The sequence below is a fragment of the Macrotis lagotis genome, chromosome X (assembly GCF_037893015.1).
Source record: "Macrotis lagotis isolate mMagLag1 chromosome X, bilby.v1.9.chrom.fasta, whole genome shotgun sequence".
Lineage (NCBI taxonomy): Eukaryota > Metazoa > Chordata > Mammalia > Peramelemorphia > Peramelidae > Macrotis > Macrotis lagotis.
The window spans coordinates 228,074,128-228,088,138 of NC_133666.1; positions in this window are offsets into that span (position 1 = coordinate 228,074,128).

Sequence of the window (14,011 nt, forward strand, 5' to 3'; positions counted from 1 at the left end):
CTTAAGGATATGATTTCTCTCTCATCACATTCAACTGAGATTAATGTATACCATGGAAACAATGTAAAGACTAACAGAATGTCTTCTGTGAGGGTTGGGGAGAGAAGCAAGAATGGGGGGAAATTATAAAACTGAAAGTAAATAAAATCTTTCTAACAAAAAAGAAAATAAAACAAAAATAATTTTATCTACCTATGCAATAATTTTTCAAACAATTAAATACAAAAAAAAAATAAGATAGTGAGTTGTCCCTAGCCAATTTCTATCCAAACTCCACTGAACAGGATGACAAAAATGAAACAATAATGTCATATTTTTATAGTGCTTCTAGATTTTGCAGAATGCCCTAAAACAAAACTATTAGGTGAGTATTCTTATTACCCCTTTTCATGAATGTAGAAAGTGAAGTTCAGAGAGCAAATGATTTGTTCAGGATTACATAATTAAGTAGTCTCTGAAGTAGATTTATATCCAAGTTCTTATTCCAAGTCCAATACTTTATCCACTTTTACTACATTCTGTTTCTGAGGTAGAGTATATTTAAGTTATCTGGTTTCGCAGTCCACAGCTTATTAGTAACAGTAAATTACAGGTGCAGAGGTCATGAGTTAATGTATATATAAAATGCTTTATATACCTTAAAAGTGACAAAAATATCAGCTATTATTATTTTTTATTTTTATTGCAGACAAATAAATAGCTTCAAGAACTGAATGAATGAAAAGCATTTATTAAGCACCATGTGCCAGATATTGTACTTAGCCATGAGATAGAGACAAACAAAAATCAAAACAGTCTTTGTTCTCAAGAAGTTTACATCCTAATAGAGGGAGGTTAATAGGGGAGTGGAGGCTAAGGAGTGGGGCTTTGGTTTGGCAAGACAAAGAAATAGTGAAAAGAGACATAAGGAAGGGTGGGAGGAGAAAGAGAGGAAAAGTATTTGGAGGATGGGGCAGTGTCCTGGCATGAAGATACCCTGAAGCCACAGCTGACATTTAGGAAGGATATGAAACCTTTTAAAAAGCAAGATAGGAAGTTAAAAAAAACCCAGTGATTTTAGGATCCTTTATTTTGAAAGCAAACAACGAAACAAATCTTAATAAACCCTGAGGGCATCATTGTATTGCAGTACAATACAATAATTGCTATCCTTAAAGCAGCACTGAATAGTAGACTGGAGAATTAGGAGACTGGGGTCCCAATCCTAACTCAAACTCAAACTCTTACTTGTAGTGAGACCAAGCTTAAACAACCTCTCCAAGTCTGCACTTTCTTGTCTATTTAATCATAAGGTCATGAATCTAATACTGGAAAGGACATCAGTGACCATTCAGTCCAAACTCCTCATTTTATACAAATAAAGCAACTGGAATTCAGAGGGGCAAAGCAATTTGCCTGAGGTTGTGCATGTTAGAGGTTGGATCTGAACCCAGGTCTTATAACTTCAGAGCTGCCCAATACATTCTTCCACTGGATCAGGATGCCTCCTGTGATTAATCAGTGAGCTGTTTACAACATACAGTTAGAGATAATAATGCACTGCATCAATTACCTGAAGAGTTGTGAGGGAAATTTTCTTTAAGAATTAAAGTTGCATGTAAGTATTGAATGTCAATGATGAGTATTATCATCCCTGAATTTTGTGCTAAGATTCATGGGTATATATTTGACAGTAATGTCAAAAATGACTATAAAATCTTGTCAGCTCTTTTTCTTCTCAAGGAATGTTACAGAAGTGATTATGACCAGTGTTCTACTTAACCAGTTTTCTAATCCATCAGCTATTATTTCTGGGACATTCCTTTGTGATATAGGGAGTTATGGACATAGGAGATGTTATGATTAGAAGCAAATTTTGTGGAAGGAAAAATATTGCCTCTGCCTATTTGGGGAATTCTGTTGCTTAAAATGGACTCCATTGTTAAATGTGAATTTGTCAAGATGGGAGTGGTCTTAGCTTGTTCCACTTCATGCAGCTTCTAGTTTCCAGTTTACCTGACCTTGACCATTGATGGGTCAAGCTTGCACAGGTGTGACAGGAAATGACATGGACTTAGAGGTCATGTGCCTTGGGACAGGAAGGACCAGTACATAACTTGCCTATTAGAGAATACCTGGAACCAGATGCTAGACCACTCCCCAAGTGCCACCCTTGTTCAATGCACTACAGAAGTGTTGGAAGAGAAGTGCTGCCCTTCTCTTTCTTCACCCTACCTTAGCCTTGCAAGGATGGCTCTCTCATTCTTTCCAAGTTAGGAATATGCTTGCAACCTAGGTCCATGGAACAACCATGGGCTCTATGCCAGATAGCCAGATGGTTGTCTCTCCCACTTAGTTAGGTCTCCTGGCTATTATCCTTTTCACTTTCTTCTCCCTCTCACTCAAACCTCAGCACCTGTAGAATCACCTCAGTCTCAGCCCAGTCAGCCCTGCTGTCTCTGTATCTCACAAACCTCACCTAGCCTTTTACTATTTTGCTGCCCTCTAGCAGTTTATAAACTATTTGCTATTTAACTAGGAGGAGAAAAGATTTTGTTCTGTACACTTTGTAGGCTTGTATAATAAATCCCGAACTGTTTTAAAATCCCAGCGTTGTGTGTGAATTGTTTCACCGTTCAAGGACTCTCAATCTTAAGTTGGCAACATCAAGCCCAGATAACACTTGATTGTTCTGTCCAAAATTTGCTTATGCTAATGCTCTCGAAAGTATTCATATCAATTAGACTGGCTCTGAAATAAGTTTGATAGTTTAAAAAAAACCCCAAAACATGGAATTTATATTGCTTTCTTTCCCAAACATTTTTAATCCAAATGCTCTTATCTGAGGATCTACAGGTGATTTCTATGAGTTGACCTGGGCTTAGTTATATTTTTCTAATCTAATAGGAGTAGTTGAGGTAAATGTGGTACAGTAGAAAAAGTATTTGACTTGAGTGAGAAGATCAGGGTTCAAATTCTGGCTGTGACATTCACCACCTGGATGACAGACAGGCTTCCTTCTTTTCTCTGAACCTTATTTTCTTTATCTAAAAAAAAATCTGGAAGTGTTTGTACTAGCTGGTCCTCTAAGATTTCTCTAAGTTTTAAGACTATGATCCTATGAATTATAAAAAGATATAAGGTTTGGGGGCAGCTAGGTGGCGGAGTGGATAAAGCATTGGCCTTGGAGTCAGGAGTACCCGGGTTCAAATCTGGTCTCAGATGCTTAATAATTACCTAGCTGTGTGGCCTTGGGCAAGCCACTTAACCCCATTTGCCTTGCAAAAACCTAAAAAAAAAGATATAAGGTTTATAGTAATTCATAAGGTTGTGAGGATCAAATGAGATAACATCTTTAAAATACTTTGTAAATCTTAACTATATAAATATCAGTTATTGTATTAGGTTTTCTCTCAGTGGAGTAAGTACGATGCAGCATATTTTTAATAATGCTTTTCTACAATAAATTATAGAAGGTATATTATCTATGAAATATATGATGAGAAGAGGAGGTGGGCTGGCTATATTTTAAAAGCAATGACTGGTATGCCAGTGATAGAAGAGAAGAATTTTTCTTACCTTACAAAGGTTAGCTTTTATATAAACATTGTTAAAGATGAAGCAATATATGCAATTGAACTTTAAGCACATTTATCACTTAACACAATACTTGTCATTAGCCAGTAGAAAAGTATTTTTTATCATAAAAGGCTATTCATTTTCATTGATTGGTTAGATGACTAAACATTTTAAAAATGAAATTCTCTTAGCAAAAAAGCTTATAAAATTCTCCTATTTTCTACCACATATTTTTGTGAGTGAACAGTTCATTGTTATTTTAAATCAAAATACAAATATAAACTTGATTAAAAAACAGATTTGTCAAGTGATAGCCAAATACTCAAAAGTTTTGTTCAAACCAAAAAGACTAAGATCAAAATTAAGTCTATATATGTGTTTACCTTCTTCAACTTTGGAACTTATTTCACTAAAATGTTATTTATTCAACAAAATTTTTGAAATAAAGAAATTTAATTTTAAGTCTTGAAGATCGATTATAATTATAAGCATATGACATCTGATTGGATGACTACTTTTAATTCTTACAGAATTTTCCACATAGAATATTTATAAATGTTATTAGTTATACTTTCATATTTTGTGTTTTTATAATTATGAGAATGAAATATATATTTTGTAATTATAACTTCATAGTGTAAATTTTAATTTGTCATATTTATTGGGGGGGTAAAAGACTTTGAAACAAAAAAATACAGGAAAACACTGAAGGGAAAATAAATTCCCTTGTAGAAGATCCATTAGACAATATGGAAAAGTATGGAAACATGGAATAAGAAGGAATGAATGGGTTGAGTTCTGCTCTGTTGGAAGAAAGATAATATTAATAAGAATGAGAGCAAAGTTCCAGTGAAGTATATTTTGCTCACTGTATTTTGACAATTATGTATTCAATTATATATACATATATAAAACCTATTGTTGAAGTTTAGATCATTATTAATCTAGATTGAATAAGAGAAGAAAAGTGGCATGGCATAGTGAAAAGAATGCTATCTCTGCATTCAAAGGCCTGGATTTGACTTCAATTTGATTTAACAAACATTTACTAGACCTACTATGTGGAAGTCATTGCAAACTAGGTTACCAAGATTAAAAACAAAACAATGTTGGACTGAGGGAGCTGAAAAAGAACAGAACAATAAATAAGTATAATACAAGATAACTACAGTGAGAGTCAAAACTATACCAAACCCAGCATTTGGTATGATCAGGGTCTTCCCAGAAGAGGTGTTGCCTAAACTAAGCCCTGAAGGAAGGCAAGAATTCTGAATCAGAAGAGAGGAGGAAGGAATTTCAGGAACAGGGAACAAATGTCCAGCGATGGGGAAGGGAAGATCCAATTCAGGAACAGATAGTAGTCAATTTTGGCTGAAAGTTCTTATATTGAACAAATATGAAGTTTGGAAAAGTAGATTCAAATTAGATCATAATTTGAAGGTACTTAAACACTACATTGAATTTCTATTTCATACTAGAGTCCCTGGGAAGTCATTCAAAGTTTTGAGCAAGTGACATGGTTATATTGCTGGCTATATTGAAGAATTGGAGAAGGGAGAGATTGGGATTAGGGACTATTAAGAGATTGCTTCCCTATGCCCTAACTCTCTAAATCTGACCTTTGTCTTCATTGTAGCATCTGTCATTCCATCTCTACCTGCTTTCCCAACTTTTAGCCTACTTTACTTTCCTTCCTTCCAAAATATTACCATTTCAGTGAATCAATTCAACTCCTGAATTGCTCATTCCTTTTACCACTCTATCACTACTGAATAATCTCTTCTAACAAAGAAAAACTACTACATTCTATTTTGTTAAGGCCCCTCTACTGAAATGAAGGAGGTACATCTATCATCAGTTCTTTGGATCAAGAGTAGTCATTTCAATTAGTCAATTGACTTAGGTCATTCAGTTTAGCAGTTACGAAACTGTTCTTAACCTAGTCGAGTTTGTTAAGTTAAAAGGTAGTCTAAGGCCTCATTGTTAGACTTTTAGAATTAGAGGGATTTGAGGAAATAGAAACAATGAATTATAGTAGATGTTTTTTAAGTTTGGTATTGAGAGGAAAAATATAAAAATGCTAGCTCTCAGGAGTGGCAGTAATAGGATATTTGAAAAATCTTTTTTTTTTTAAATTGCATTTCTGTGTTTTGTATTCCCTGGCTTCTTGCCCACATGCTACTACTGAGGAGACTGGAAACCTAAATTTCAGAACTCAATCATGGGTAATATCTTTTGAATTTGTCTTTCTGGGATTGCATATGGAGGTTTCTGAGAAAATCAAAAAAGAGAAGATTTACTTAATTCAAGAGTTCAAAATGCATCTTGTTCCCAACACTTAGGAGGATGTGCAAAGGCAGAATTGAGGGGATTGTAAATGATTTTCTCTCTTTTGCCCAGAAACAAGCCTTTGTGATCTGCATGTTCCAGTAATTGTGATAAGGACTGTAAGCCAAGGAGTGGTTCACTTGGAGTTAGAACTGATAAGTACAGTTTAGTGAGATTAGCCGGAGAGTGCTTTGCTTTTTTCCTCATCTGTTTGTTAAATACAAGTTAGCTCAAAGCAAGCTATTGACTTGCTAAGCTAGTGGACAATATATTCTCTTTTCAAGAGAAGGTTGAACTAAGGGGTTCAAGTCATTCCTATTCTCCTTTGCAGAAAGCCATGGAGGCTATTTTCTTATAAATTGTTTTCTTAATTGTTTATCATTGTCGATATTACTTGTGAACTTCTTTCCCCTTTATATAAAAGAAAATCCAAGGGGTTCTAAATATCTGGTGTGATTAATGGTGGTAGCAAAGATTTGAGAAGAGGTTTTGTTCTCTTTAGAGGAAAGGTAAATACATTCTTGCTTTAGTGGTTAAGGTACAAAGGAAGACCAGATAATAATTTTATTAGGAAATCCTAGAAGCAATGCAGATGTACTGTTAGACTATCATGCAAGCACAAGTTTTTATTAACAAGAGAGCCTATAAATTATGTCTTATGGATATATGTAAAAAAAAACCAAATCAAGAAAAAAATGCCAGGCAAGCTGGGGAAGGAGATGAATATGCTGCTTATGGCTTGTCCCCTTTGTAAATCTTTTAAAAGAAATATTCTTCCAATTCTTTGTATTTTCTATACATGAGAGAATTTACACCCAAAGCAGGATCTCCAGCTACCAACTTTATTCTTCCCTGTCACCTCCCAACCCCTGCCCCAGTCCATATTTTGATGGGGTATCCTATCAAGAGAAATGCTCCTTTGAAACTCAAAATGTGGAGATATGCTCTTTGTGTGCTATATTTCACTGAAATATTTTATCACATATCAAGGGTTTTCCTGTTTGCCTTTTTTTTCCTGGTACAATGGCATGTTCACTTTGGTCAGAGGTAGTGGGATTTTTCCAGATGACCTTGATAGTAAAAGTTAAAGGCAAGCAAATTCCCCCAGAACAATTCACCATAAATGTGCTGATTGTTCTTAAGAGTAGCAAAAAGTAGGGTGATCTCCACATGTATAGTGAGGTACCCTTTGTAGGTTGAAGAAAGGTCAAATAGATATCTAGCTTCTTCTCCTCCCATCCTTTTCCAAGATAGATATTCTTACCAGAGTGGAAGTAGAAGATTGGGGCAGGAGGCTTTACCACTCTGCTTTCCTCAGAAAGTTCCAGTTATCAGGCTGAAAGTATATTTTTAGTATATTTTTCTGTTCCTTTAAAGACTTCATAGGGAATATGATTGGGTTACATATAATTTGATTGCTTTGTCATTTAGGGTAAATGGGAAACCCCAAACTCTATATGGTTCCATAATGAATACACAGAAAATAACAAAGGCTATTTATCTAAATCTTAACCAAACAGAAATCAGAGAAGGTAATATATGGTTTATATACCAGACAATAGACTGAAGGCACTCTCCCTTTGGGAGCAAGATAAATTGGCTCTACAGAGTGTCCTATAAGTCACTCAAAGGGAATACTCCCTGAAGTCTCTAGAGTAGGAAGCTATGAATAGGGATGTGATGGAGATGTTCTGCAACCTTCACCTCTTCTGTCTTCCTAGAGAATTTTTCTTCATTGGCCTCTTTTATCTCTTCTTTCAAAGCAGGAAGCCAAGGGTGCCAGAAGCTCCTTGATGCCCAAAGAAGACTTGAAGCTTGATGATCCCAAATGGGAAGTCTTGCTTGAAGCATTCCAAAGTGGGACTTGGCTGAGAACTGAAACTATCAGCATAGGTCAGGGTCTTCATCTCTACCAAAAAGGAGAATCCCATACCAATGAGTTTTGGGAGAAGATTAAATCAGGCATACCAATGAGTTTTGGGAGAAGATTTACATCAGGATCATAAATTTAGAACTTGTAAAGAGACTTTCTTGTTCAACCTTTTTATTTTAAGGATGAGAATCAAAATTTAAGAGAATTATTCAAAATCATAGAGTTAATGGTAACAGTCAGTACTAACTTCGAATTTATCCTATCACTGTACTACAATGGTTCAGAAAGAGCAGCTACTGGATTTTAAAATGTAGCTGAGTCCAGGACTGGTAAAACAGCCATCACAAAGGTATTCTCAGATTTGGGCAATTGGAATGAGGGTGATTTAAACATTCAGGAAGGTATCCAATATTTTTTCTAGCCTCCTTTTTACGATCAAACTTATAAAAAAAATCAGAGAAATGTGAAAGTTTGATGAGAATATCAATGTGGGCAGAGATTGATAAACTAAGTAGGAGTAGCTGTTTGGAAAAATGGATTGGTGGGAAATTCACCAAAATTACATATATAACATCCCTTAAAGAAGAAAGGGGCTATCTAGGATTTTACTGAATCACTTCTGAAAGCAGTGTCAAATCTGTACCCATAAATTCTAGCACAATCATATGATAGTTATAAAATTAACTATTCAAGCACATGCCATATCAGAAGTTTATCAGCAACTTGAAATATGACCATACAAAGAATGAAACCATACTCCCTTAAAAAGCTACATAATAAAGCTCAATTTCAATTCCAAAAATGGTATTATGGGTAAGATTCTGCATACCTGCTTTTTTGGGAAAGTTTTTTTTTCAATCCTTTAGAAAACTCTTTTGAAACTCGAAACCCACCTCTAATGTCTTTAAAGCAGTTTTTCAAGATCTAATATTATTATTAATTTATGTAAATGTCCAAGTCTATCAAACACTTAACATTCGTCAACTAATTTGAGTCTCACCAATAACCCTATGAAGGCAAGTACTTCAGATATCATTATTCCCATTTTATAGAAAAGGAAATTAAGGTTCAGAGGGTTTAAGAAGTATGCATTAGGGGTGGCTAGGTGGCATAGTGGATAAAGCACCGGCCTTGGAGTCAGGAGTACCTGGGTACAAATCTGGTCTCAGACACTTAATAATTACCTAGCTGTATGGCCTTGGGCAAGCCACTTAACCCCATTTGCCTTGCAAAAACCTAAAAAAAAAGTATGCATTAGAGGTTACCTTTGTACCTAGGCTTTCTTGACTTCTAGGTCAGATAAGTATTTAGGGGCAAATGTATCTCTAAACTCTTTCATCAATAAAAGAAAAATAGATCAATAGATTAAAAATATATCTAAAAATCATGTGTCCTTTCTACTTCCTTCCTTTCCCTAACAGTTCCCCACTGTCCAGATCACACTGGACCAAGGAGGACCCAACAGCATTCTTGCCAATGGTCTCCCCTCCTTCCCAGCAGCTGATGATCTCTTTAGGAGGTCACTCAAGAGTCAGTGCTCTACCATGACTCTCAAGGCCATTGAGTTATATCCTTTCTATGGAGCTCATACTATTTGGATGATCACTGACTGCAATCAGATGAGACCATCAATCCTTAACAACTGCCCTGTCACTATATAGCTTACAAACCCCTGAGCACTGCTATCCCACCTTCTAAAGCATCTTAGGAATCTGTAGTTTCTCCATCCAGCCTGCAGCTGAATGTTCCTATAAGTGCTGTTACTTAAACCTAGAACTGAGCTCCTTGAAAGCAGGTTCAATTAATTTTTTATTTATAGTTCCAAGGTTCAGCAAAGTCCTTTACATATTTTTAGGGCTCAAGAAATGCACATTCAACACCATGCTGACTCTCTTAATTACTATATGCTTGTGACCAGGGACTATATAAAAATTTAAAGGATTTTACACAACACCAGCAATGTGTTTTAAAGTATTGTTTGGAAAGTCAGGTTTTGTACACTTGTAAGTGGGAGTGATGATTGGCAATCAGTCAACGGCTAGTCATCACTGAATCCTGCTATCCTGCTTTATGTGATTGAGTAATGTAATATAGGGTTAGATGATAATAATCTGAATCATATTCAGCAATAGTTAGACCTTTACTTAGGTAATTTGTTCTGACATTGGTTCTGAAAACTGACTTGATTATCTTATTAGTATTAGAAAACTATAGAATTGGTTGAAAGATTAGGTCAAGAAAATATATTTAAAAATTGGGATTATTTTCTGTAGTGGGAAGAGGAAAAAGAATAATTGATGATCTTCACCGTAGTTAGTGAAAGTACATAAAAAGATTATAACCAAATATCCTCCGAACAAATAATACACAATCATTGTTGTTTGTCCTTCATTCTTGGAGAGGCTCAATGGTATCTTGACTTGCCAGTGAACTGGATTTAAATGAGACAAAGTTGTACAAAACCTACTCTCTCATTCAGAGTTATCAGGGTCCAGTGGTAAGGCATAAGTCAAAACAATTGGAAATGGTCAGAAGATTGGAATAAATTGCAGGAAGAATTGGCAGTAAGGCATTTTATACTAATCAGTTGCTGAAATAATTTGTGAAATCCTTTCTTCTTGAAGAAAATCAAACGATCATCCAAATTTGACTTAGAGAGACATTTGAAGAATACACACATATACATAAGTACATACATACACACACACAGACATATATATATACATATATATAAACGTATGTGTTAATAGGTGCAGGGACTGGTATATTGGGCACTTGACTTAACCAACTTACTATTTATTTATTCTATTTGCTTAATAGAATAAAGTTTGCTGATAATGCCAAGTTGGGTGAAAAGACCCAGTAATTTACTTAAAAAACGAGATTTCAAAGTGAGCTTTATAAATTCTAGTAATGAACAGACATTATACACTGAAAATCAAGGCAAGTAATTCTAAAGGATAAAAAGTGCCACCATAATTAATATGTAAGAAGGCATAGCTGTCCAAATACAACAGATTTAGTGGCTTATAGAAGCACCAAATATTGGAGTTTTGGAATTATACTCATAAAAGTACTATAGGTACTATAGGTAAATAGGTCTTTTTTTTGATATTCTAGTAATTAAATGACTTTATACAAGGTCTAAGAAAGATACCAAAAAGTATCACATAAAAGAGCTGACGTGAGAGGTTAAAGTTATTTAAAATGAAGATTATTAAGTTACTGATGAGGTCAGATTTTTATCATATTACTATACCTAGTTTAGGGCACACTAACTAGAACCAAATTAAATTTTATCTATAAAACAAATAGGTCCAAAGGAAAATAATAGTCATTATTTAAAGCTTCTGAGTTAGCAAGAGAGCAAGTATATATAATGTAGTAGGACTAGGAGTACAAAGACCTGGAATTTATAGAATCAGAATTAGAACTGAAGATAGCTGAGAACTCCCATTACTCACAAGATCTTGAGGGCTCAATTTCCTTTTTTGTTTTTTATAAAACCTTCAAGTAAAAAAACCTAAAAGATGTTTTAAGGCTCAAAAAAGAACATTATTAAAATTCTTTAAAAATCGTTAAATATGATATAGATTTATATTTGCACTTATCAGAAAGACAGCAATAAAAGTGAATAATCTGTTTTGTCACTAACTTTTTCACAACTGGAGACAATTATTTGATTGAAAAGTCAGAAGAAAAACTAAAAGAACAATTTTATTGCCTTTAAATACATGAAGGAATATTCAGACATCATATAACATTCGTGTAATAAAGAAATAAGGGGAAAATGGAATAAGCATTTATATATCGGCCAGTATGTGCCATACAATGTGCTAAGCACTTGACAAATATCTCATTTAATCAATAAAGTACTTACGGAGGACCAACTGTACTTTAGTCTGTGCTTTGGAGGAATATAAATGAAAACAAGTTCCTTTGCCCTCCAGGGAGTTTCTAGTTTAATTAGAGAAATAAGATATAAATAAAACAAGGGACAGTTACAAAAGCTTTTTACAAACTCATGAATATATAATAACATAGTCCAAATTGTATACATTAAAGGCTTTCCATTGTGGAAAGGGTTAGTCAGGGGGGTTTTTTGAAGGCTGTCATGTTGGGCTTTGAAGTAAATCATGGACTTTATAGGTAGGAAGGCATTTCAAAGAATAGCAAGTTTAGAGACTTAAATAGTGGTTTTATAAGTTGAAGAATATCATAATGAAAAGAGGACACAGCTTAAGAAAGACCTCTATGAATAAGGAACGTGTGTTCTTAACCTTTTTGGGTCATGGACCATTTCACAGTCTTGGTAAAGCATGTGGACCCATTCGGAAGTTTTTAAATGTATGGAATAAAGATTCCAAAGGATATTATAGAAATTCTGTTTAAAGTTATAAAAACTTTTTAAAAGTTCACTGGTCCCAGGTTAAGAACCCCTAGAATATTCCTTCCCAATAATATTTCAATCCACCAATGCTTAGATACCAGTTTAGGCTAAAATCTTTTACTTTATGTGCATTATGTACATTTATTTTATGTATCACAGTGAATAGAGTACTGGACCTTAAGTTAGATTCATCTTTGTGAGGCCAAATCTTGCTAGATTTGATGTGTGATAAGTCATTTAACCCTGTTTGTCTCAGTTCCTTACCTATAAAATGAGCTCAAGAAGGAAGTGGCAAACCATTCCATTATTTTTGCCAAGAACCCTAAATGGGATCACAAAGGGTTGAACAGACAGAGAAATGGAATACCAAATAATCATTGTTATATTTTAATAGTTTATGTAAACATAAACTATGTTGTATATATATTTTTCTCTGTTCTTAGAACCTAAGTTCATTATAAGGAGGGATCATTTTATTCTTTGTATTTATATTCCCAATGCTTAGTACATAGATGCTTAATGACTAAACCAAGACTAGGAAAACTTAACCATTTCTCTCAGTTGATCCTAGAATGACTCTGGTTCTGTCACCTAAAATCCCAAATGATACCGGCCTTTCTCTCCTGCTTTTCCTTTTTTTCCTTCTTTTAGGAATTCTTCTCTATGATAAAACTAGAAACTAATATGCAGGCAGTTTCTTCATCTATAAAATGAGAATTGAGCGATCTCTTTGGTCCCTTTTGGCTGTAAATAGTATTACTCCTCTGAGGTTTGTGGGGTTACCACATACCATAGAATGAAATGGTTTGGGTAAAATATATGAACTTCTACAAATAGATACAAATTACTCACAATTTGTTCCCATTTTATTAGGGATCTATTTAGTAATTTGTTGTGATGAGGGGCAGCCAGTCAACTGAAATTAAAGGATACAAACTAGATGTTATCACTATCTCAAAGTGGGAGTACTGAACAGGAACCAGAGTGCAGAAACTTCTGGTTTTAGCAATAAACAGTTAAGGAGCTAGACATCTAGTTGTGATTTCCCTTAGGTCTCATTTTGGCAGGAATAAATTCTACCCTGACAAAAATTTGCACCTGACTGGAACATATATGGAGACAGTCTCAAAGAAAATGCCCAATTTAGGAGAATGCATTGTCCTGGATTTGATGTTAGAACTTTTAACTCATAAATTCTTCCCTTCCATACCTTTTTATAGAGGTGGCTGCTGCTTTCAAAAGGAAGCAATTACAGAGAGCTCTCAAATGATCACTGCCACTATTGGTAGCTGTTCCAAGTCCAAGTGCCAATGTCTAAGATAAAAATGGGGGCTTAGTGAAGATTACTACAATAATCAGCCCTCTCAGAAAGACCCAATTTCATCACCTTATCTCTATTAGATACTATTACAAGTTACCATTATCATTCTAATTGTCACAGGACAGGCCCTTTTATTTATTTTTTAACTTTGCTTGTTTTTGGTGAGGGTTCTTAGGATCATAAGACTGACACTAAAGTCCCTTGAAGCACTTTAAGAGGGAGGATCTGGTTTTCCTTCCAGTATCTTCTTTTGAAGCACCTTTTGAAGAACTTTGAGGTTTCCAAGAGAAACTGGGGATACCCTGAGCATTACTGAGCTAGAGGGACTTGATGGTTATCTAATCCAACCCATTTTACAGATGAGAATATCATCTGCCCAGTGTCAAATAATAAATAGTGGAGCCAGTATTTGAATTCAGATTCTCTAGCTTCAAATCCAATTCCCCCCCCCCCAACCCCCCATGCAGGATCAAATGTGTTGCTGAGTCCTTGGTGGGAAGCAGAGCCAACACCTGTGCATCCCAGAGGATAATGGTGAAGG